Raw genomic sequence first — 24905 nt, 5'->3', positions numbered from 1 at the left:
GCCTACAAAAGATTATCTTGATATATAAGACATAGATGTGTAGTAAAGCCTATCTACTATATAATGAATATACATAATATATAGTATTCTAAAACTAAAATTAATAAGGATTTGAAATAGTATCATGTAAGTCAGTAAAATAATGATAACACCTTTTTCAAGAAAGTTTTTTCACATAAGAATATGGTTGAAATAATGGCATGGCCAAAGAAGTTAAATATTCTTGGTATTCCCAAATCTCATCAGTAGGTTGCCATAGGCCATGATAGTTATACATTATCAGAAAGCACAACAATCTTTTTTTTTTTTTTTTTTTTTTTGGAGACAGAGTCTTACTTTGTTGCCTTTGGTAGAGTTCTGTGGCATCACAGCTCACAGCAACCTCAAACTCTTGGGCTTAAGCCATTCTCCTGCCTCAGCTTCCCAAGTAGTTGGGACCACAGGCACCTGCTACAACGCTCTGTTTTTTTTTTAGAGACGAGGTCTCACTCTGGCTCTGGCTTAGGCTGGTCTTGAACTCATGAGCTCAGGCAATCCATCTGCCTCGGCCTCCTATAATGCTAGGATTACAGGCGTGAGCCATCACACCTGTCCCAATCTTATTTTTGTTATAATTTTATAATGTAATGTGAGGGTACATACAACTAGGTTACAATATTTGCATTTGTTAGGTAGAGTCCCTCTTGTAGTTGTGTCCTGCATCCAACAGGTGTGCCATAAACTCTTACATTGTGCCCAGTAAGTGGGAGCACACCAATCTCCTTCCTTCCTCCCCTCTCCCCCTTTTCTTGTTCCCTTTCCCCCCAACTTGAATTGAATTGAGTTTTTCTCTTATCTGGGTGTGTATTAGATTGTCTACTGGCTTCTTATTAGTATTGAGTACGTTGGATATTTGGTTTTGCATTCTTGTGATGCTTTACTAAGGAGAATGTGTTTCAACTCCATAGAGGTTAATACAGAAGATGTAAAGCCTCCATCTTTTTTAAGGCTCAACAGTATTCCATATTTATATATATATACATATATATATATATATATATATATATATCACAGTTTATTAATCTGTTGCTGGGTTGATGGGCACTTAGGTTGTTTCCACATTTGGCAATTGTAAATTGAGTTGTGATAAACAGTATAGCACAAATGCTTTATGATAGAATGATTTCTTTTTTCTTCTGGGTAGATGCCTAGTTATGGGATTGCAGTGTGAAATGGGAGGTCTAATTTGAGTTCTTCAAGGATTCTCCATACTTCTTCTTCTTCTTCTTTTTTTTTTTTTTTTTAAGAGACAGTTTTGCTTTGTTGCCCTCGGTAGAGTGCTGTGACGTCACAGCTCACAGCAACCTCCAGCTCTTGGGCTTAGGCAATTCTCTTGCATCAGCCTCCCAAGTACCTGGAACTATAGCCGCCCACCACAACGCCTGGCTATTTTTTTGTTATAGTTTGGCCGGGGATGGGTTCAAATCCGCCACCTTCAGTATATGGGGCCAGAGCACTACTCACTGAGCCACAGGCACTGCCCCATACTTCTTTCCAAAGAGGCTGCATTAGTTTGCAGTCCACCCATAGTGTAAAAGTGTTCCCCTCTCTCCACATCCACACCAGCATCTGCAACTTTGGGACTTTGTGATGTGGGCTGTTCTCACTGGGGTTAGGTGATTTCTCAGGGTGGTTTTGATTTGCATTTCTCTGATGATTAGGGATGATGACCATTTATTCATGTTTATTAACCATTTGTCTTCTTCCTCAGAGGAGGTTCTGTTCCTGTCTCTTGCCCAGTGATAGATGAGATTGCTCTTTCTTTGTTGATTAATTTGAGTTCTCTATAGATCCTAGTTATCAAGCTATATCAGATTTGTAAAGCAGAACAGTCTGATACTCTGGTTTCTCTTCTGATCATATAAATATTTTGTCTTTTGCTTTTTAAAAAAGTTGAATAATCTTATATGAAGTTTATTTATACAGAAATGTTTGGTTCAGTGTTCATCTTTCAGTTTTGTAGGTTTCGTTTTCTGATTTCAAAACTGGAAAATACATTTAAAGAAGAAACTTTCAGGCTGGGCACGGTTGCTCACACCTGTAATCCTAGCACTCAGGGAGGCTGAGGTGGGTAGATTGGTTGAATTTAGGAGTTCGGGATCAGCCTGAGCAAGAGCGAGACTCTATCTCTACTTACAATCGAAAAACTACCTGGGCAACCTGGGTGTTGTGGTGGGCACCTGTAGTCTCAGTTACTGGGGAGGCTGAGGCAAGAGAATTGCTTGACCCCAAGAGTTTGAGGTTGCTGTGAGCTGTGATGATCCCACAGCTCTCAACCCTAGGGCAACAGAATGAGACTGTCTAAAAAAAACAGTAAAAATAAACTTTCAGATTCTATAATGCCTTCAACACTCAGAGGGTTTTTAAGATGCCTTTTTCTTTTCCTCTCCTTTCTCCTTATCTCCCTTATTTTTATCATTAAATGAATCAGAGGTTGAAAACTGAAACCTGTCTTGGGAGGCCAGGAGGGCAATGTGAAAGAGAGAAATAGATATAGTAGGTCCTATGCCTTCTGAGGTTCTATGACCTATCTAAGGGAGTTCAGGTTTAATTTTTTTTTTTTTTAAACCTACTATGCCCCAGTTGTGGCTTTCACTTTAACTGTGAAAGGACTGTTAAAGAGCTTAAGTATAAAATTTGGTTTATCTTTCTTTTTGAAACTGAATTTATTATAAACTTATTAACTATACTACTGCTTATTCTTTTATTTTATTCTTTTTTTTGAGACACAGTCGCACTTTGTCACCCTTGGTAGAGTGCTATGGCGTCATAGCTCATAGCAACCTCAAACTCTTGGGCTCAAGCAATTTTCTTATCTCAGCCTCCTGAGTAGCTGGGACTACAGGTGCCCACCACGACACCCAGCTATTTTTAGAGACAGGGTCTTGCTCTGGCTCAGGCTGGTCTTGGATTCGTGAGCTCAGGCAATCCACCGGCCTTAGCCTCTACTTATACTTTTAGACTGAGCTTAAATAATCACCTACTTAGTGAAGGCTCCTGAACTAATCTTAAAAGTTGTTTTCTTCTTTTAATTTAGCATAACAACTATAGCATTGAGCACTATTCGTTTTGATTACTCTTTTTCATGTCTAATTTCCGAGTAGTTTATTGAGGCAGGAAGGATTTTTTTGTTTGTTTTTTTTTTTTGCAATTTTTGGCCCAGGCTGGGTTTGAACCCACCACCTCCAGTATATGGGGCCAGCGCCCTACTCCTTTGAGCCATAGGCACCACCCTTAAGGCAGTATATCTTACTGATCCTAGTAGGAACTCGTATTTGTGTTGAACATTGAGTGTAGTGCCAGGCACATAGTAAATAGGGAAACATGTTTATTGATGAACAGGTATTGATTAAAACAAAAATGTAAGGGTATAAACTTTAATAACATTTCTTTTTCTTTTGATGATTTGAAGAACTTTGTCTACACTGAATTTTACCTGTGTTTCTTGGAAATTAACAGGAATGTTAGTGATAATATATTCATGCTGGGTTTGATGGTGACTAAGCAGGTTAATCACAAATAGCCAATGGGTCATCCCCATGAGAAAAGATCCACTATAAGGAGAAACTTCCTGCTTCTAATGTCATACATTTAAGATAAATTAGAACTGGGCGAAGTGGCTTATGCCTGTAATCTTAGCAGTTTGGGAGGCTGAAGCAGTAGGATTGCTTAAGTCCTGTGGTTTGCGGTTGAAATGAGCTACGATGACACCATTGTATTCTAACCCAGCCAATGGAATGAGCCCTTGTCTCAAAATAAATAAATAAATAAATAAATGAGAGAGAGAAATTAAAGAACTGATGATTGTAGAAAACATAAAAAAAAATTGAATATACCTTGGATGATGAAGGGATTTGGAGTTAGCTAGCAGACCTCATTTGTTTCTAGCAGTACTGCTAATTAGCCTTATGACTTCAGGCAGGACTCTCTGAGTTAGTTTCTTCATCTCTAAAGTGATAAAGGACTTAATTGTTTAAGGTCCTTCTATCCCTAAAATTATCTAGTTCTAAAACACTGCAATTTCTACATAAAATACTAGAACCAGAAGGAAATACTTATGGTCTAGTTCCTTCTAGGAGAACTTGAAATAATTTACTGAAATTCACATAAGACTACAGTATGTGTGTGTTTAGGAGCTCTCTAGAACGATACAGCACAAACTAGTAATAATAATAATTACCTCTGGGGGAAGAGTAACTGGGTGGCTGGTGGGAAGAGGTTCTACTGTTAAGTGCATTTTCTTTTGTATTCTTTGAGTTTTATAACATGTACTTGATTGCCTACTCAATAAGGACAAATACAATTTAAATATATAAATGTATACATAAAGAAGTCAGAATAAAGGGAAAGCAAAGGTCTAATGGTAATACATAGTCTGAGACTGTTAATACAGAGAGTATAGCCCATTAGATCCTATGCATTTATTTAAAGAAGATATTTATGTTGAGCTCTCAAGTTAATAGTACCTGAAGAAAAAAAGTGCCAAGGGATTTCACTTGACTTCAAAACAGTAAACCATTATAAAATTGTGAAAAACATAGTCTTTCCTGGAGCTATGGTCTGAGGCATTTGCCTCTTAAAAGAGGTAATATGTGATTTTGTTGTTGTTGTTGTTTTTAAGAGACAAGGTCTTGCTCTGTTGCTCAGGTTGAGGTATAGTCTCCCAATTATAGCTTATTGTAACCTCAAATTCCTGTGCTCAAGTGATCCTCCTGCCTCAACCTTCCCAGTGGCTGGGACTATAGGCACATGCCACCATGCATAGCTAATTTCTTTTTATTTTTTTGTAGAGACAGAGTCCTGCTGTGTTGCCCAGGCTGATCTTAAATTTAAGCAATCCTGCCTCAGTCTCCCAAACTACTAAGGCATGAGCCACTATGCCCAAGCTAGTTTTTAAAATTTTTGATAATCTGGGCAGCACCTGTGACTCAAAGGAGTAGGGCGCTGGCCCCATATACGGGAGGTGGTGGGTTCAAACCTGGCCCTGGCCAAAAAAACTGCAAAAAAAAAAAAAAAAAATTTTTTTTTTGATAATCCGGCATATAAGCATGTAGATGACTAGTCAGTTTGTAACTGAGTGTTGTGACTTGATTTCAGAACTTACGTTTGCATGTATGTTTTGGACCATTCGCTATAAACTTTAGTTGTAAGTAAATGATTAGTGGAACTAGCTGAAGGCTAAGTAGTGTTGGGCACGCTGTAGGAATCAAGGCTTTGCAGTTGTTTGAAATGGGAAAGTGGCGGCTCATGTGTTTAGGCATGCCAAGCTTTAAAAAAACAAAACTGGCCAGACACAGTGGCTCATGCCTCTAATCCTAAGCACTCTGGGGGGCTCAGGTGGGAGGATCACTTGAGTTCAGGAGTTTGAGACCAGCTTCAGAGAACCTATCTCTACTAAAAATAGAAAAAAATTAGCTAAGTATTGTAGCAAGCGCCTATAGTCTCAGCTACTCTGGAGACTGAGGCAGGAGGATGCCTTGAGCCCAGGAGTTTGAGATAGGTGTAAGCTAGATTGACGGCAGAGCACTGTTGCCTCAACTAGTGCTTCTGGCATGACAGAAAAAGACTCTGTCAAACAAGCAAACAAAAAAACCCATCTGTTGTAGTAGTTACTTTGTAGAAGTTAGTATTGAATCCATGTTGTGAGGGGTGATAGGTGATTTAATTCCAGCCTTAAAATCTGTTATTATCTATTAATGTTGTTAATTTAAATTTTATTAGTTTTATATATTTTGTATTTGTAAATTTATTTTGGTTCTATAACAGTATGACAGTATAGTTTTATGTTTATATATTCATTACAGAAAAAGTTAACTTCGAATTGGAGGTATGTAACAATTTTATCATCCTTTTTCTTTTCTTTTCTTTCTTTCTTTCTTTTTTTTTTTTTGCAGTTTTGGGCTGGGGCTGGGTTTGAACCCGCCACCTCCGGCATATGGAGCTGGCGCCCTACTCCTTTGAGCCACAGGTGCTGCCCTCATCCTTTTTTCTTTGAGACAAAGTCTCACTTTGTCAGCCTTGGTAGTGTGCAGTTGTGTGATAGCTCACAGCAACTTCAAACTTGGGCTCAAGTGATCCTCTTGCTTCACCCACCCAAGTAGATGGTACCACAGGCTCCTGCCACAACACCTGGCTATTTTTAGAGATGGGGGCGGGGGAAGTCTCACTCTTGCCCAGGCTGGTCTTGATTCCTGAACTCAGGCAGTCTACCTGCTTTGGCCTCCCAGAACACTAGGATTATAGGAGTGAGCCACCACGCCTGGCCTTTGAATTGTGTTACCCTTTTAACACTGCCCAAATGAAAGGCAATTTTCTACATACAATTTCTCATAATTGAATTTGTTAAGTGTTAGAAAAAGAAACTTAGAAATTATGAGTATAGTGATTGAGTAATGACAAATCTAGCTTGCTTTGGAAATGCTATCTAAAGACAACACTGCCTTGGCTGATGCAGGGACTTATGCCTGTATTCCCAGTGCTTTGAGAGGCTGAGGTGGGAAGATTGAGGCCAGCCTGGGCAACATAGTGAGACCCTGTCTCTACAAAAAGTAGAAGAAATTTATAAATAAATGAATAAAAATTAAAGACAGCACACCCTTGAGGTGGCGCCTGTGGCTCAGTGAGTAGGGTGCCGGCCCCATATACCGAGGGTGGCGGGTTCAAACCCTAGCCCCGGCTGAACTGCAACCAAAAAATAGCTGGGCGTTGTGGCGGGTGCCTGTAATCCCAGCTGCTCGGGAGGCTGAGGCAGGAGAATCGCGGAAGCCCAAGAGCTAGAGGTTGCTGTGAGTCCTGTGACATCATGGCACTCTACCGAAGGCAGTAAAGTGAGACTCTGTCTCTACACAAAAAAAAAAAGACAGCACACCCTTGAATTGGTGGCCACTGAAGGTCTTCATGGAGCAACTGCAGCCAGGACTGGACAGTTATCAGAGAAGAGTTCAGTCCTTCAACCCACAAATGAATTAATAGACCAGGCTCTATCCTTCTCTAGAGCATGATTTGAGTGAGTTTGGTCTGAAAAAAAGATCAGAGTTCAAGTATACCTGTTCATCATAGCAAAGAAATGTCAGTCATTACCTTCAAACAGCATAATTTCCAGGTGAGTCCGACAGGACAACTCTTTTGGAAAAGCTAAATGTAGAAAACAGAATTGTGCTATTTAAAGAAAACTGTTAGATATTAACTTCCTGCCCACAATGATGATTTTGATTTTAAAGTTGTTGATCTTAAGACATTTTTTCTAATAGTAACTTAGAAGAACCATTTTCTTGTTCTTGACATCAAAACAATGTTTATCAACAGAGAGAACTTCTTTTTCTGTCTTTTATATTTCAAATATGGTAGAATTTTAAAAGAAATGTGCAAAGCTTTATATTCCATGCAGTGTTATCAATATGGTAGAAGCCTTTTGAATCCATCCCTGTGAATTTTAGGATAATTTGGCTATAGACAACATTTGTCACATTAGGGAAGTTTCCCCTCTTCCATTCCTGTCTATTAAGAGTTTTTTGTTTTTGTTTGATGAATGGATATTGAATTGTATCTCATGCCTTTTATGCATAACATGATTTTTAAGAAAGTTGTCAAGCGATTTTCTTTTTTTAGATAATCTCTTTATGTCACCCTCGGTAGAGTGCTATGGCCAGCTCACAGCAACTTCATACTCTTGGGCTTAAACAATTCTCTTGCCTCAACCTCCCAAATAGCTGGGATTACAGGTGTCTGCTACAATGCGTGGTTATTTTGTTATTGTCGTTGTTGTTTAGCAGTCCCAGGCCAGGTTTGAACCCGCCAGCCCCTGTGTATGTGGGTAGTACCCTAACCACTGACCTATGGGCGCCGAGCCACAGTAAACAATATTTTTTAAGAAAATGCTATTTTTTTTTAACTTTGTCAATTTATTTTTATTGTGGTAAACTATACATTACATAAAATTTACCACTTTAATTCTTTTTTTTTTTTTGAGACAATCTTAATATGTCTCCCTTGGTAGAGTGTTGTGGCATCACAGCTCATAGCAACCTCCAACTCTTGGGCTTAAGTGCTTCTCTTGCCTCAGCCTCCCAAGTAGCTGGGACTACAGGCACCTGCCACAATGCCTGGCTATTTTTTTGCTGTAGTTGTCATCGTTGTTTGGCAGGACTGGGCCGGGTTTGAATCCGCCAGCTCTAGTGTATGTGGCTAATGCCCTAGCCGCTGAGCTACAGGCACTGAGCCCATTTTAATTCTTAGTAAGTGTACAGTTCAACATATAGTCACATTATTGTGCTACCATCATCCATCTCCAGAAATTTTTCATCATCCCAAACTGAAGCTTTGTACCCATTAAACAGTAACTCCCTGGTTTATCCCTCCCTTTAAGCCCCTGGCAACAACCTTTCCTTAATCAGTTTTTAATGTTGAGCATTTGGTCATGAAGTATGCTATCTTTTTTATCATATATGTTGATAGAGTCACATTACTGATTTTTTTTTTTTTTCCACAGTTTTTGGCCAGGGCTGGGTCTGAACCCACCACCTCCGGCACATGGGGCCAGTGCCCCACCCCTTTGAGCCACAGGTGATATTTTGGTTAGATATTTTGGTTAGATTACATTACTGATATTTTGGTTAGATTTTTTTAAATAATAGATTAGACTATTTTCTGATTTCTATTGTGTTTGCTTCTTTGATCCATGTATATTTATAATTTTCTTTTAATTTTCAAATATGGAATTTTCCTAGTTATCTTTCTTTATACAAATCTATAATGGGTTTATAGATTAAATTGTGGTTAAAGAATAGGGACTATATGCTTGCTTTCAGTACTTTTGGAAATTGTTAGTATTTATTTTCTGTTTGGCTTAGGTTGCGCAACCCAGATTCCAGAGTTATTAATATCTTATCACAATTGCCTTCTCTTTCTTACATTATCCACATATCTAGACAACATTCCTGAATCATTTTTGTAGACGTAATGCTCCATTATCCCTCAATCAGTTTATAAAAATAAGACACTCTCCTGTCCATCGACAGCACACTCACTAAAATTAGGAAATAAATATCGATATAATAATATCATCTAATTCACAGACCCCACTCAGATTTCACTGATCTCTCAGTTATGTCCTTTGTAGCAAAATTAAAAACAAAACAATAACAATAAAAACCAACAAAACTCCTGAAGCAAATAAAAACAGAAAACTCTTCCATTTTTCTTTGTTTTATTTCTGATTCATGGACCATTCAGAATTATGTCTTGCCTTTAGTTGTCTTGCCTCTTCAGTCTCTTTCAGTTTGAAACACTTCCTCAGTCTTTCCTTGTTTTCAATGATCTAGACATTTTTGAAGAGTAGGCCAATTACTTTGTAGAATGTTCCTTGATTTGGGTTAGGCTAATGTTTCCTCATGAATAGATTTAGGTTATTCATTTTTGGCAGGAATACCACAGACATGATATTGTGTTCTTCTCACTGGATCATATCAGGAGGCACATGTCAGTTTGTCCCATTGTTGGTTATGTTTAATTTTATCACTTGGTTAAGATGTTGTCCGATAAGTTTTTTTTTTTTTTAGACAGAGTCTCACTTTGTCACCCTGGGTAGAGTGCCATGGCATCATAGCTCATAGCAACTTCAAACTCTTGGGCTCAAATGATCCTCTTGCCTCAGTCTCCCAAGTAGCTGGGACTACAGGTGCCCCCCAAAATACCCAGCTATTTTTATAGAGCTCAGGCTGGTTTCAAACTCCTGAGCTCAAGCAGTATACCCACCTTGGCCTCCTAGAATGTTAGGATTACAGGTGTGAGCCACCGTGCCCAGCCCTTTGCTCTGATAAGTTTCTATAAAGTTAGTTCAAAAGTATTTTGTACTTGTTAGTTAATAAGTAAATAATATGTGTTTTGTGGGTTGATGCCTTGAGACTATATAAATAGCCCATTTTCTTCAAAGTTTTACTTACTAAGTTTAGCATCCATTGATGATTTGTGCCTGGATCAGTTATTTCTATAGTGGTTGCCAGATGGTAAATTTAAAAATTTTATGATTCCTTCTGAATTTATCATGTGGCATTTCACAGTAAGGAAAAGCTTTTTCTCTGTTTTTAAAAAAATCTTTTAAACATAGCAGTATGGACACATTGATTCCAATTTTATTCATTTTTATTTATTTTGATGTTTAGATTGTCCCAGATTTGGCCAGTGGGAACCCTTGCAAGCTGGGTCCTCTGTGCTTTTCTTCTTGTTCTCTTCATTCTTTGATCACCTTTTTTTTTGTAGAGACAGAGTCTCACTTTTTGGCCCTCGGTAGAGTGCCGTGGCCTCACACAGCCCACAGCAACCTCCAACTCTTGGGCTTAAGCGATTCTCTTGCCTCAGCCTCCCGAGCAGCTGGGACTACAGGCGCCTGCCACAATGCCCGGCCATTTTTTTTTTTTTGGTTGCAGTTTGGCCGGGGCCGGGCTTGAACCCGCCACCCTCGGCATATGGGGCCGGCACCTTACCGACTGAGCCACAGGCGCCACCCTTTGATCACCTTTTAAAAAAAAAAAAAAAAAGCAGCTTTATGGTATAGCAAGATTTTCCATGCTTCTTTTATACTTTTGCAGACTCAGTCCTGGAATCAACCATTTTATCAAGGAACTCTGGTTCCTTTTATTAGTGAATGCATTTTAAAAATAAGATCTGGGCATAGACCCAGATCTTGCTGCTGGGGTGTTGTTACTCTTAGGCTCTGTCTGAGGGCAGGACTAGGGTATTGTTTTAAATTGTTCTGGGATTTAATTTACAATTCTGCAGAAGTAGGAGGCACAACATACATTGTAGGACCACATAGGGAAACTCCAGGGTGGATCAGGAGGCAGAAGGAGCCAGAGGAAGGTAAGGGTGAGATCTTTTTTTACTGTAGTGGTAGGAAATTGTTAGGTGGGGACATCCCCTTTTGGACAAAAAGCAAAATACAGATATTAAAATCAGTGATCGGAAGGTTCGTAACACAATTTTTGCATACCCTCAAAAACATGGTGATGATGTGAGTATAAAAAACTTTAGCTTCTAGTTTGGCTGATGCTTTCAGGATACCAAATCATCAATTTTAAAATATCAGGAAAGATTATATAGATGTGTGTGCATGTCTGTACATACATATGTATATAAATATACACATCTCTATCTGCCTATAAATATTGAAAGCTGTGATTGCACTCTGATACTCCTAATTCTAATCCAACACCATAGGGCTTTATTCTAGTCTTTTTCTTTCTGTATTTGTATCTCCCTTCTCTAACACTGAAAATCTGGCTCTTAGCCAGTCATGGTAGCTCACACCCATGGTAGCGCACACTATAATCTTGGCCCTTTGGGAAGCTGAGGTGGGAGAATTATTTTGAGACCAAGAATTAGCTACCAACTTGGGCAACATAGTGAGACTCTGTCTGTACAAAAAGTAAAAATAAAAAATTAGCTGGACCTCATGGTTCTCATGTAGTTCCTGGAGCTCGTGTAGATCCAGCTACTTAGGAGGCTAAGGCAGGAGGATTACTTGAGCTCAGGAGTTTAAGGTTGTTGTGGGCTTGGCCCCTGTGGCTCAAGTAGCTAAGGCACCAGCCACATACACCTGAGCTGGTGGGTTCTAATCCAGCCCGGGCTGGCCAAATAATAATGACGGCTGCAACCAGAAAAATAGCCGGGCGTTGTGGCGGGTGCCTGTCGTCCCAGCTGGCGCCTGTCATCCCAGCTACTTGGGAAGCTGAGGCAAGAGAATCACTTAAGCCCAGGAGTTTGAGGTTGCTGTGAGCTGTGATGCTACGGCACTCTACCCAGGGCAACAGCTTGAGGCTCTGTCTCAAAAAAGAAAAAAAAAAAAAAAAGGTTGTTGTGAGCTGTGATGATGCCACTGCACTTTACCCTTGGCCACTCACTTTACACACTGAGACCTTGTCTTTAATTGCTTGATTGATTGATTGATAGAAAAATCTGGCTGTCATTATCCTTTTTACTCCTGATCATGAGGGCCATCTTCTTTGCCCCAGCGCCACTGAATGAGAAGCTTTTCTTAAATTTCCAGGAGCTATTTTTACATTCATACAGTCCTCATTTTGCAGCCTTATGCACAAATTTCCACTACCATGGTTTAATTAGTTAATACAAGTCCCCAAATAACAGTTAAACACATACAAAATATAACTTGTGATCAAGAAAAGCATCTCCAGAATTTTTTAAATTTACTCTGATCCTGTAATATCTGATTGATACCTTCTAGACATCAGTTGGAGCTGGCCTAATTTTTTTTTTTTTAAGGCAAATTACAGTCTCCGCCTCCGCACTGCTCTCAGCTGAACTTTACACAGCTTTGTATTTCCCTCTGTCAGTTCCTCAGTTCCTCTTGTAATGGTGGGTGGGTAGCAGAAGGGAGGATATGTACAATAATGTATTTTTAGTTCTTTTGAACAGAGAGGTTGTTCCAGCCTTTGCTATTGAGGGCAGGAAGTTTATAGCTTCAGGGAAGAAGGGGTGATATGAGTCCTTGTTTAAGAAAATCTGGGAGGCTGTACTTAATATATTTTATTACAACTCACTGTACTTCATTGCCTTAGAAATGTAGTTGAGATGAATGAACCTGTCATGTATGAAGTGTAAGTATTTTCTTAAGTATATTGAATCTTCTGCCTAATTTGGGAAAATCTTCCATTTTGAAATTTTATAGTACACAACACTTAAAACAAAGGGTACTTGTAGAGCATACAGCATGTGTATGGAGAATTCAGGTGTTAGTATGCAGTTGAACAGTAACAATACTAAGTGGCACTTACTACTGATCGCAATTAGATATTATTCATCAAGTTCTTATTGGTACAGCTTCTATTGTGATTCTTTTAAAGATTGAAACAAAAATATTGCATACAGATCATAAGATACTCTCAGTAAAACCAATTTGAGGTTTTCTATTAAGCACTACATTCCTTTTTCACAGCTTTGATTGGGGCAGACTTTTGCCCATGATTATCATGTGCAATGGGTACATTCAACACAAGTTAAGTTATTCTGAAGCTTTGTCTCTTGTTTTTTTCCTATTTCCTTTCTTAACTGAGGGAAGTAAAGAGTTGGTTTCTAAGGATATGTCTTCTCTCTTCTGCTGATCTCAGATTGATGCAGTCATGGAAACCAGGCAGTAAACTCATTCTTGCAGCTATCAGCACTGGTCCGATTCTTCTTTTCGAAGCATGAGATTCTTTAATAATACATTTTGGGAAGGTTGATGCCAAATGATTCTTAGTTATCCTAGAAGGGTTTGGGAACATTGCTGAATAGATTTAAGTGACTCAGTTAAGTATTAATAGGTTGCTAAATAAATCTGCAGTGATTTAATGGTGTTTAATTTAAACAGAAGGACCTATAAAATATAGAACAATTAATGTTTAGCCCTTTCTTAGAATCTTTAAAAACATTGCTAATTATAATTTTAGGGTCTTATATTTTTGTTTTTAAGAGTTCAAAGTGTTAAGAGTTATAGATGTGCTGGCTTTTATTTAGCACAAAGAATACAGTGAAAGTTTTCACCCGGCTCATGAAAATCAATCTAGTAATGGAATGGAAATATGAAATAATGTGTTCTTTAAAATATTTTGCAGATTCTAAACCTAGACTGCCTGGGTTTAAATCCTATCTCTGCTACTTGTTAGGTTTGTAACCTTGGGCCAATAAATTACCTAAACCTCTCTGTGCCTCGGTTTCTTTGCCTATAAGAAACTGGTTTTCTTTGTCTTTCTTTTTTCTTTGTCTATCCCTGGATCATACAGTTTGATTATCCCTAATCTGAAAATCCAGAATCTAAACTTTTTGAGTGCTGACATAATGCTTAAAGGAAATACTTGTTAGATCCTTTTAGATTTTGGATTTTGGGATTCTAGGATTTTAAGCATTTTGGATGCTTAATTGGTACGTAAGTTTAATGCAAATATCCTTAAAAAAATGGAAATTGATAACACTTCTAGTCCCAAGCTTTTGAATAAGAGATACTCAGCCTGTAACACCATCTATTTCATGGGGTTGTGGTGTGGAATAAATGGGATAAGTTGTAATGTGCCTAACTTACAGGGAACATTTAGCAATAATAATAATAATAATAAATTTTCTAATTTTTCTGACCATTGTTTTCCTTTGATTTAGGGATATTGTTGTGGTCAATGCATAGTTTGGTAGAATTCAGTTGAATTCTTTTAGCACAGATACACAGTTGACCCTTGAATAACACGGATTTGAACTGTGCTGGTACACATATATATGAATTTTTTTTTAGTAAATACAATTGGACCTCTGTATCAGTGGGTTCTGCATCCACAACCAAACTCGGATTAAAAAAAAATACAGTGTCGAGGTGGCACCTGTGGCTCAAAGGAGTAGGGCGCCAGCCCCATATATCAGAGGTGGTGGGTTCAAACCCAGCCCCAGCCAAATAAATAAATAAATAAAAATAACAGGTGTTCACTGGATTCAAAACCTGTGCAGACCAACTGCGAGACTTGAGTATGCGTGGATTTTGATAACCAAGGTTGGTCCTAGAACCAATCCCCCCACAGATGCTGAAGGATGCCTGGGGAATCATTATATAATAAAATGCTTTCTCATTTGACTTGACAACAAAACAATCCACAGCCTCCACTGTGTTCTTAAAAGCATGATATTCACATTTACTATTTTTGTTTTGACATAATATTAATAGTTAGGCCCTGGAAATAAAAAATGTCACAGTATGGCAGTGTGCATGGGTGGCACTAAAAACATTATTGAGTTATAACTTTGTCACAGTGACTTAATGGGCTACTGAGCAGCAGTGGGAAGCTATGGGGAGTGCCACATAGACAAGTAGCCACTCAACTTTGCTGTTGTAGCACTGAAGCCTGCCACAGACAATACAAATGAGTACAGCAATGTTACTTATGGACACTGAAATTTGAATTTCATATAATTTTCATGTCACTAAATTCTTTTTTTCTTCCCCTCAACTATTTAAAAATGTAAAAATCATTCTTTACTTGTAGGCCTGACAAAAACAGATGGTTTGCTCACTCATAAGTGTAAAGCATTGTACCAGGAGTGTCCAACCTTTTGGCTTCTCTGGGCCACATTGGAAGAAGAGTTGTCTTAAGCCAAACATTAAATACACAAACACTAACAAAAGCTGAAGAACAAAATAAAAGGTCTGTGCATAATTTTCAGGACATCTGCCACCACAGATAAAAAAAAAAAAATCCTCGAGGTAACCTTTATTATGCAGTAGACCATTTAGAGAGTCCTTTAAAATAATTGGACAGGTCCCAAGTTTATGATCACTAATAGAGAAAATGTACGTATCTAAGTAATAAACTGTCTAGGTTTTTAAAATTTTTTTATTAAAGTAAAAAAGTGATCAACATAAAACTGCTGGGATATTTGACATTGTATTTGAGAAACTAATGCATCGATATCTGGTTCGATGGAAGTAGTTACAATTCTCAGTGAGTTCTCAAGGTGCTCATCAGATATTTGGTTCTAATTTTATTCTTAATGTGCTTCATTCTTGAAAATAGTTGCCAATGTAGGTGCTGCCAAAAAGTGATACATGAATAAGGTTTGATTGTGAAACAAGGGATATTTGTCTCTGGGAAGATAAGACCTATAAAAGTCGAGTGAAGAGACATGTCAGATTGCAGCTCTGTACATTCCATTTGAAAAATACAGCAGCGTCTCAGGATACAAAATCAATACTCACAAATCAGTAGCATTCATATATACCAACAATAGTCCAGCTGAAAAAAAAGTCATGGACTATTTACAGTAGTGCCAAAGAAAACGAAATATCTGGGAGTGTACCTAACAAAGGACGTGAAAGATCTCTAAAGAGAACTATGAAACTCTGAGAAAAGAAATAGCTGAAGATGTCAACAAATGGGAAAACATACCATGCTCATGGCTGGGAAGAATAAACATTGTTAAAATGTTCATACTACCCAAAGCAATCTACAGATTTAATGCAATCCCCATTAAAGCACCTTTGTCATACTTTACAGATCTGAAAAAACTAGTACTTCATTTTTTATGGAAACAGAAAAAACCTCAAATAGCCAAGACATTACTCAGAAATAAAAACAAATCAGGTGGAATCACGCTACCAGACTTCAGACTATACTATAGATTTATAGTGATCAAAACAGCATGGCACTGGCACAAAAATAGAGAGGTAGATATGTAGAACAGAATTGAGAACCAAGAGATGAACCCAGACACTTACCGTCATTTGATCTTCGATAAGCCTATCAAAAACTTCAATTGGGGGAAAGACTCCCTATTTAACAAATGGTGCTGCGTGAATTGGCAGGCAACTTGTAGAAGACTGAAACTGGACCCACACCTTTCACTCTAACAAAAATTGACTCTCACTGGATAAAAGACTTAAATCTAAGACATGAAACCATAAAGATACTTAGAAAGAGTGCAGGGGAAACACTTGAAGAAATTGGCCTGGGAGAAAACTTTATGCAGAGGACCCCCAGGGCAATTGAAGCAATACCAAAAATACATTACTGGGATCTGATCAAACTAAAAAGCTTCTGCACTGTGAGGAACACAGTAAATAAAGCAAGTAGACTGCCCTAAGAATGGGAGATGATATTTGCAGGTTACATTTCTGACAAAGGTCTGATAACCAGAATCCACCGAGAGCTCTAACTTATTAATAAGAAAAAAACAAGTGATCCCATTTCACTATAGGCAAGAGACCTGAACAGAAGCTTTTCTGAAGAAGACAGGTGCATGGTCTACAGACTCATGAAAAAATGCTCATCATCTTTAATCATCAGAGAAACGCAAATCAAAACCACTTTGAGATACCATCTAACTCTAGTAAGAATAGCCTACATAACAAAATCCCAAAACTACAGATGTTGGCGTGGATGTGGAGAAAAGGGAACACTTCTCCACTGCTGGTGGGAATGCAAACTAATACATTCCTTTTGGAAAGACGTTTGAAGAACACTCAGGGATCTAAAACTTGACCTGCTGTTGGATCCTTCAAATTCTCTAGTAGGAATGTATCCAAAAGACCAAAAATCACTTTGCAAAAATTGCAGCACAATTCATAATTGCCAAGTCATGGAAGAAGCCCAAGTGCCCATCGACCCATGAATGGATTAATAAATTGGGGTATATGTATACCATGGAATATTATGCAGCCTTAAAAAAGATGGATTCTTTACCTTTTTTATGTTTACATGGAGGGACCTGGCACATATTCTCCTGAGTAAAGTGTCTCAAGAATGGAGGAAAAAGTATCCAGTGTACTCAGTACTTCTATGAAACCAACTTATATTTACTCACACTCTCTTATGAAAGATAGAACACAACTGTAGCCCAGGATGAAGGAGAAAAATGGAATGGGAAGGGAGGGGTAAAAGGCGGGACAGCCCCTATGGAGCATATTGCAAGGGTACAAGTCAAATCTGTCAAGTGTAGAATATAAATGTCTTAACACTATAATCAAGTAAATGAGGCGAAAGCTATGTTGATTGGTTTGATGTAACCACGTCAGATTGTATAAAAAAAAATCACATCGTACCCCACATATGCATAAATGTATTCATGATCTATGTATATATAACTTAATAAAAAAAATGAAAGACCACAAAAAAAAAGAAAAAAGAAAATTGGCAGATGGGCGGCACCTGTGGCTTAATGGGTAGGGTGCCGGCCCAGCCCAAACTGCAACAACAACAAAAAAAAAATAGCTGAGCATTGTGGCAGGTGCCTGTAGTCCCAGCTACTCAGGAGGCTGGGGCAAGAGAATGCCTAAGCCCAGGAGTTAGAGGTTGCTGTGAGCTGTGACTCTATGGCACTCTACCAAGGATGATAGAGTGAGACTCTACAAAAAAAAAAGAAAAGAAAAGAAAAATGCAGATAACATTTCTGTTGACTGAAAATAGATTTGCAAATGTACCAAAATACTGATTATTTTTCTGGAAATCTTGTAATCTGTTTTCAAATTTTTTTTTTTTTTTTTGAGACAAAGTCTCACTATGTCACCCTTGGTAGAGTGCCGTGGTGTCACAGATCACAGCAACCTCTAATTCATGGGCTTAAGCGATTCTCTTACCTCAGCCTCCCAAGTAGCTGGAACTACGGGCCCCTGCCACAACACCCAGCTATTTTTTTGTTGCAGTTGTCATTGTTGTTTTAGCTGGTGTGGGCCGAGTTCAAATCTGCCAGCCTCCGTGCATGGCTGGCGCCATAACCACTGTGCTACAGGCGCCAAATCTGTTTTTCAAATTCTTATATCAAATAAAAAAGCAAGGATGCGTACTTTTTGTTCACAAGACTGTGTTTAGCCAACATATCAAAATGTATAAAATTGTTTCCCTTGTTTTGAGCTTGCCATAATTTCAGTTTCATTTAGAATCATGTTATGGTTTGGAAATTTGTATTGATAAGTTGGTTTTCACCTTGAAGACACATATTTAACTCATTTTCTTTTTCTTTTTTTTTTTTTTGAGACAGTCTCATTTTGTTGCCCTTGGTAAGGGGCTGTGGTGTCACAGCTCACAGCAACCTCAAACTATAGGGCTCCAGTGATCCTCTTGCCTCAGCCTCCCAAGTAGCTGGGAGTACAGGTGCCTGCCACAACACCTGGCTATTTTTAGAGGCAGGGATCTCGCTCTTGCTCAGGCTAATGTTGAACTCATGAGCTCAAGCAATCCACCTGCCTCAGCCTCAGCCTCCTAGAGTGCTAGGATTACAGGCGCACCTGGCCTTATTTTAACTCATTTAAATAAGCAGTTAAATTCAGTTTTCATTCTCAAGTTCTGGCACAAATTTGGTTTTTAATACCATAAATGACTTGATGACATTTTTTGTTTTTTTTTTTTTTTTGAGACAGAGTCTCACTGTACCGCCCTCCAGCAGAGAGCCGTGGCGTCACACAGCTCACAGCAACCTCTAACTCTTGGGCTTACGCGATTCTCTTGCCTCAGCCTCCCGAGCAGCCGGGACCACAGGTGCCTGCCACAACACCTGGCTATTTTTTTTTTTTTGTTGCAGTTTGGCCGGGGCTGGGCTTGAACCTGCCCCCCTCGGCATATGGGGCCGGCGCCGTACTCACTGAGCCACAGGCGCCGCCCGACTTGATGACATTTTGCAAATCTTTTCAACATTTGGCCCCCTGACTTAGTCATCTTACTTCTGAACAGTCAGCAATGTCACCATAGTCAGCATCAGTACTTTTAAGAAATTCCTGGAATTGACAATGATTCAGTCCCTTGCCCCTTATGAAATTCACAATATTGATGATGATTTGCATGATGTTATCCATTTTTAAAGCTTTTGCACACAAATTTTCTTGATGTACTATGCAGTATTATTTTATCAAATGTGAATTTTGGGCAGCAATTTCATCATCTTCTGTTAATTTTTCAAGTCTTTCTCTTTTGCCTACTATCACCAGGCTACCATCAGTAACTATACCAGATATGCACGTATGTTGACAATGGATAAAGAAAATCACTTTAACATATTTTTCACTGCTTCATATAAATGTCTTGATTTAGTTGTGTCTTTTAATGGCATTAAAGAAACCATTTCTTTAGTGACATTATATTCATCATCAGTACCTCTAATAAAAATGGCAATTTGAGCATCCATTGCTAAAGCAAAATTTAGGGCAAATTGTATTTGCCATACTTTCCATACATATTTGCTTCATAAACCATTAATAGTTTTGATATTTTTGCTATTAAATATGCTACCACATAACTAGATTTTACAAAAGAATCTGAGTCGTAACTTTTTAAAAGAATTTTTGTCGGGCAACACCTGTTGCTCAGTGAGTAGGGCTCTGGCCCCATATGCCGAGGGTGGCGGGTTCAAACTCGGCCCCAGCCAAACCGCAACAAAAAAATAGACAGGCATTGTGGCGGGCGCCTGTAGTCCCAGCTACATGGGAGGCTGAGGCAAGAGAATCGCCTAAGCCCAAGAGCTGGAGGTTGCTGTGAGCTGTGATGCCATGGGCATTCTACTGAGGGTAACAAGATGAGACTCTGTCTCTAAAAAAAAAAAAAAAAAAGGAATTTTTGTTGAGAGGACAGTTATTTTTCAGTTCTGCTATTTTTGTCCTTATGATATAATCCATACGCATCAAATTGGGCGGTATATTTTTTGTGTAAAATTCCTTTTCAAATCATAGTCTTTGAAAACTTACCCAAATTCCCTACAAATTAAGCATAGTGCGTTACTATTTGCCTTGATGCTAAAGTAGTTATCTGTCTACTTTTCATTGACCAAACTTCTTTATATGTAATTTTTCTTTTTGGCAGGTTCTCTTTTCTTTTGAGATGTTGTAGAAGCCATGTTGAGATTAAAAAAATAATATATAAGGGACTATTTTTTTTGTTATGAAAATTAATTGACAGGAAAATAGGAAGCAAGGTGGAAGGCCAATTGTGAAGTGTGATGGTCAATGTGTGAGGCACTACAGAGGTGTGAAGATACTCCCTCATAATCAAATAAGAATGCTTACCTAACTTCTAAATAACATTAAATACTTAATGTTACAATGTTAGGTTGAAATGTTATTGATGATAACTGCCTTGCCAAACACCCTGAATACATGTAACGTCTGATGGTTTCAATTCCACTTCATGCACACACATAGTGAGAACATACATATGTTTATGTGACATTGCAACACGATGCTGTCTACAAAGTTCTTCTCAAGAACCATGCAGTTGATTTCCACCAAAAAAAATCTCAATAGCCGGGCGTTGTGGCGGGCGCCTGTAGTCCCAGCTACTCAGGAGGCTGAGGCAGGAGAATCGTCTAAGCCCAGGAGTTGGAGGTTACTGTGAGCTGTGTGACGCCACGGCACTCCACCTAGGGAATAAAGTGAAACTTTGTCTCTACAAAAAAAATAAAATCTCATAATGTTTTAAAGAAGTTTACAATTTTGTGTTTGGACATAATCATAGCCATCAACTGGGACTACAGGCATATACCACATGCATCCTACAAGCTCTGAACACCCCTGCATTACACTAAGGCCTGAAACCAAGAAGGAAAATGTTACTTAAAATTTTGATAGCATATATTTTTTAGATACTATAAGCAAACCAAAAAAATGAACTACATATTGGAGAAAAAGTATTTGTAACCAGTTATCAAAAAAAGGTTACTATCATCTTAGAATAAAGTAAGGATTCTTTTGCTTATAGACAAGAAGAAGCAGGCTAATACCCTATTAGGTAAATGGACAAGGGACAGAAAAAGACAACTCACTGAATAAATACAAATGTTATTAACTATAAACTACTGATCTGATACTAAAACAGGAAAGGCAAATGAAAACCTGGGAAACTTTTGCTTTATACACCTTAGTTTTATTGGGGATTTTTACTAAAACTAGGAATTATGTTTATTAATTTTTTTAATGAAAAATACGTTTTCTTGAATTTTCAAATTGGGGCTTGGTTTTCTGGTTCCTGATTTTTCTGTATCACTGAATAGGAGAGAGAAGGTAGGTATAAATCATGTCCCATTTCCTGCCACTGGTATATATACACGTTCTTTTTTAGTAGACAAAACACATAAAATTTAGGATTGTATAACCCCATCAGATCCCCCCAGTCCTGGCTTTTGTGTATTCTTTTTAATTAAATTAAATTAATTAAATTTATTTATTTATTCATTTATTCATTCATGTAGAGACTGACTCACTCTGTTGCCCAGGCTGGACTATAGGGATGCAACCATAGCTTGCTGCAACCTCAAACTCCTGGGCATAAGCAATCTACTTTCCTCAAACTCCCCAGGAGCTGGGACTACAGGCATATACCACTGTACCAGGCTGATTTTTCTTATTTTTTGTTTAGTGATGGGGCCTTGCTCTATTGTCCAAACGAGTCTCAAACTCCTGGCCTCAAGTGATTTTCTTGTTTGGCATCCCAAAGTGCTGGGGGCACAGGCATGTGCCACCACACTCAGCCAGCTTTTGTGTATTGTTGGATATTTAGTGGAATAACTTAGTTGCTACTACTCTTTTTTTTTTTTTCTTAGTGGCTACTACTCTTATTGGTGCCATGTTGACTTTGAAATCTAGAGCTTGATTTTTCAAATGAAGGTGGAACTTTGTTGGTTTCATTAAGCATCTTACAAGTAATTTCGATGTTAGGAATTTTGAGTTGCTTTTTAATTTCATTTTGTTGTTTTAAGTATTTATTAACAGAAGCAAGGAGTAGAGAAATTGTCTAAATAAAACTCTTCCTTAAAATTGTTCTACTTTTGGGTGGCGCCTGTGATGCCTATCTCTCTGTCAAAAAAATTGTTCTACTTTTGATAGGACTCCAGATTTTCCTAGCTTTCTTAAGTGTTTCCAAAAATGTTTGGCATAGGTATTAACTTCATGGGCCTTTTGCATACACACCAGTTTTGTTTTTGTTTTTGTTTCTGGTTCTGAATGAACAATACAGAACCAGAACTATGCATCCTCTCAAGGCACATTACCAAGGTGAATCAGAAAGGATGAGAATTCTTCTTTGCCATTCAAACCAGAAGTTGTAGAATTTGAAGTGCCTGTTCTAATGATATTCATGAAATATGCTATTTTTTGCCTATAGTCTATATGTATAGATGAAGTTGTTAAACTAGCCTTTCACTTTTATTTCCTGGCTTTAGATATTCAGATGAAATATTGAGATTCCTTTTCATGTGGAAAAGGAATAATATATTTGCCCTGAAATAAGCTGATATGATTAGGAGGATTATGCTGAACATGGCCAGAAATAATCTTGTAGCACCCATTTATATAGGCTGTAGCAGCTCTGACTGAGGGAAGATGAATATGAGAGGGAGTAAAAGTACATTGTGAATTGTAAGAAGTATGGGAGAAAGTAACGTGAGATCTAACTTTGTAAGAGCAAGGGTGGCAATATTGGCTAGATATGTACCAGTCTCCCAGATTTTAAGAAAGCATGTTTCAAAAAGTAGAGAAAACATGGGTGTGCAAGAAAAAAATAGCCAGGCATTGTGGCAGGCGCCTGTAGTCCCAGCTACTCGGGAGGCTGAGGCAGGAGAATTGCCTAAGCTCAGGAGTTGAAGGTTGCTGTGAGCTGTGTGACGCCATGGCACTCTACCGAGGGCGATAAAGTAAGACTCCGTCTCTACAAAAAAAAAAAAAGAAGAAAGAAAGAAAAACTACTAAAATTAATATTGGGACATTGTTACATGTTTTTATGTTATATTTATTTTTTCTCTTTATTTTGAAATAATTTTAAATTTACAGAAAAACTGCAAGAACAGTACAAAGAGTCTTTTCATACTCGGAGCCATTTAAGAGTAAGTTGCTCACTTGATGCCCCTTTGGCTCTGAATACTTTAGTATACATTTCTTGTTTGGATGTTTGCCTGTATAACCACAATATACCATTAAAATGAGAAGTTTCCTACCTTTTTGGGCCAAAGCAATGTATACCTTCTATTGATATATGAAGGCACATATCTCTTTGAAGTGTATAAAACCAAACTGTAACCTTAGCACCACAAGTCCACTTATTCAAGGCATCTTGCGTATGGCTCTGGGTTGTGGTCCTCAAATTTGGCTCAGAATAAACCTCTTTAAATTAAATAATAATAAAAATTAAAAAAAAAAAAAACGAGTTTAACACCAGTGCAGTAGTACCAGGCTACCTTCAAATTTTACTAAGTTGCCCCCAAATGTCCTGGATGAATCTATGGCAGAAGGATCCAGTTGAGAATCGTACATTGCATTTAGTTGTCTTTGACTTGATGACCTTGACACTTTTGAAGATTTTAGGCTAATTGTTTTGAGGAATGTTGTGGGCCTGGTGTTTCCTCATTTTTAGATTCAGATTATGCATTTGTCAGGAATATTATATAATTATATAAATGATGCTGTATTCTTATTCGGACATGAGCTGCTATATAATATCCATGTGTTCCATCTCTTGTGATATTAACCTTGATAACTTGAATAAGGTTGTACCTGCCAGTTATTTTTCTACCATAAATATTTATTTTTTCTCTTTGTAATCAGTAAGTATTTTGTGAGGAAGAGGTACTTTGAGATCATGTAAATTCCTTATCAAACTTTCACCTGTTGGGTTTTAGCACCCATTGATAATTCTTTGCTGTATTATTACTATGCTGGTTGCCAAATGATGATTTTTCTAATTTCATCATCCCTCCCACATTCATTCACTGACATTCATCTGTAAGGAAAAACTTTTTCTCCCTGTTTATTTAACATATCAATATGGATTTGTGAATTTCTATTTTATTCAGTAAGTTATTATGTTTTAATATGCTTTGTTACTTAGGTGCTGGATTTTTCCCATATTTGGTCAATGGAAATGTATTCAAGCTGGCTTCTGTGTTCTCTTTGACATGTCCTGTCCTTTGTTCACTTTCTTGTACTTTTCTGGAGCAGAAGATGATCCAAGCTCTTTTAAACCTTTCCTGCCCCAGCTCTGGAATCAGTCATTATACCTGATTTCTTTCTTTGGAGGATGTATTTAGAAACCGTGTTTGGACACTAGAAGTTTTCTACTGTGTTCTTTGGTGCCCTCAGTGGACAGAGCTAGAAAATTATATACATGTATAAGCAGATATACACACTTAAACATGCACCTATATCTTTATTTCTTTGTGTGTATCTGTGTGTGTGTAATGCTGTAACAGTAATTAATACCTCAACTCCTCAATTCATGTTATTTTTCTCCCTTTTCCTATTTGTAACTCCCTTCTCTAACAGAAAAACTGACGTCCATTATTCTCAGTGTATTCACTTAATTGCTCAGTTCTCTTGATTATACTCAACCTTTTTTTCCTTACCAAGCTACATGGATGCCAACCTT

The 24905-nt window shown here is 38.0% G+C and overlaps 1 protein-coding gene across 5 annotated transcripts in view; it reads left to right on the top strand.

The window, feature by feature from the left end:
• PTPRA (protein tyrosine phosphatase receptor type A) overlaps window positions 1-24905 on the top strand; it is a 203475-nt gene that overhangs the window by 29102 nt on the left and 149468 nt on the right. The gene's annotated exons all lie outside the window — the stretch shown is intronic.

This window comes from Nycticebus coucang, chromosome 21 (genome assembly GCF_027406575.1).
Source record: "Nycticebus coucang isolate mNycCou1 chromosome 21, mNycCou1.pri, whole genome shotgun sequence".
Lineage (NCBI taxonomy): Eukaryota > Metazoa > Chordata > Mammalia > Primates > Lorisidae > Nycticebus > Nycticebus coucang.
The sequence above is the reverse complement of the archived record's forward strand: the minus strand, read 5'-3'. Positions and strand labels throughout refer to the sequence as shown.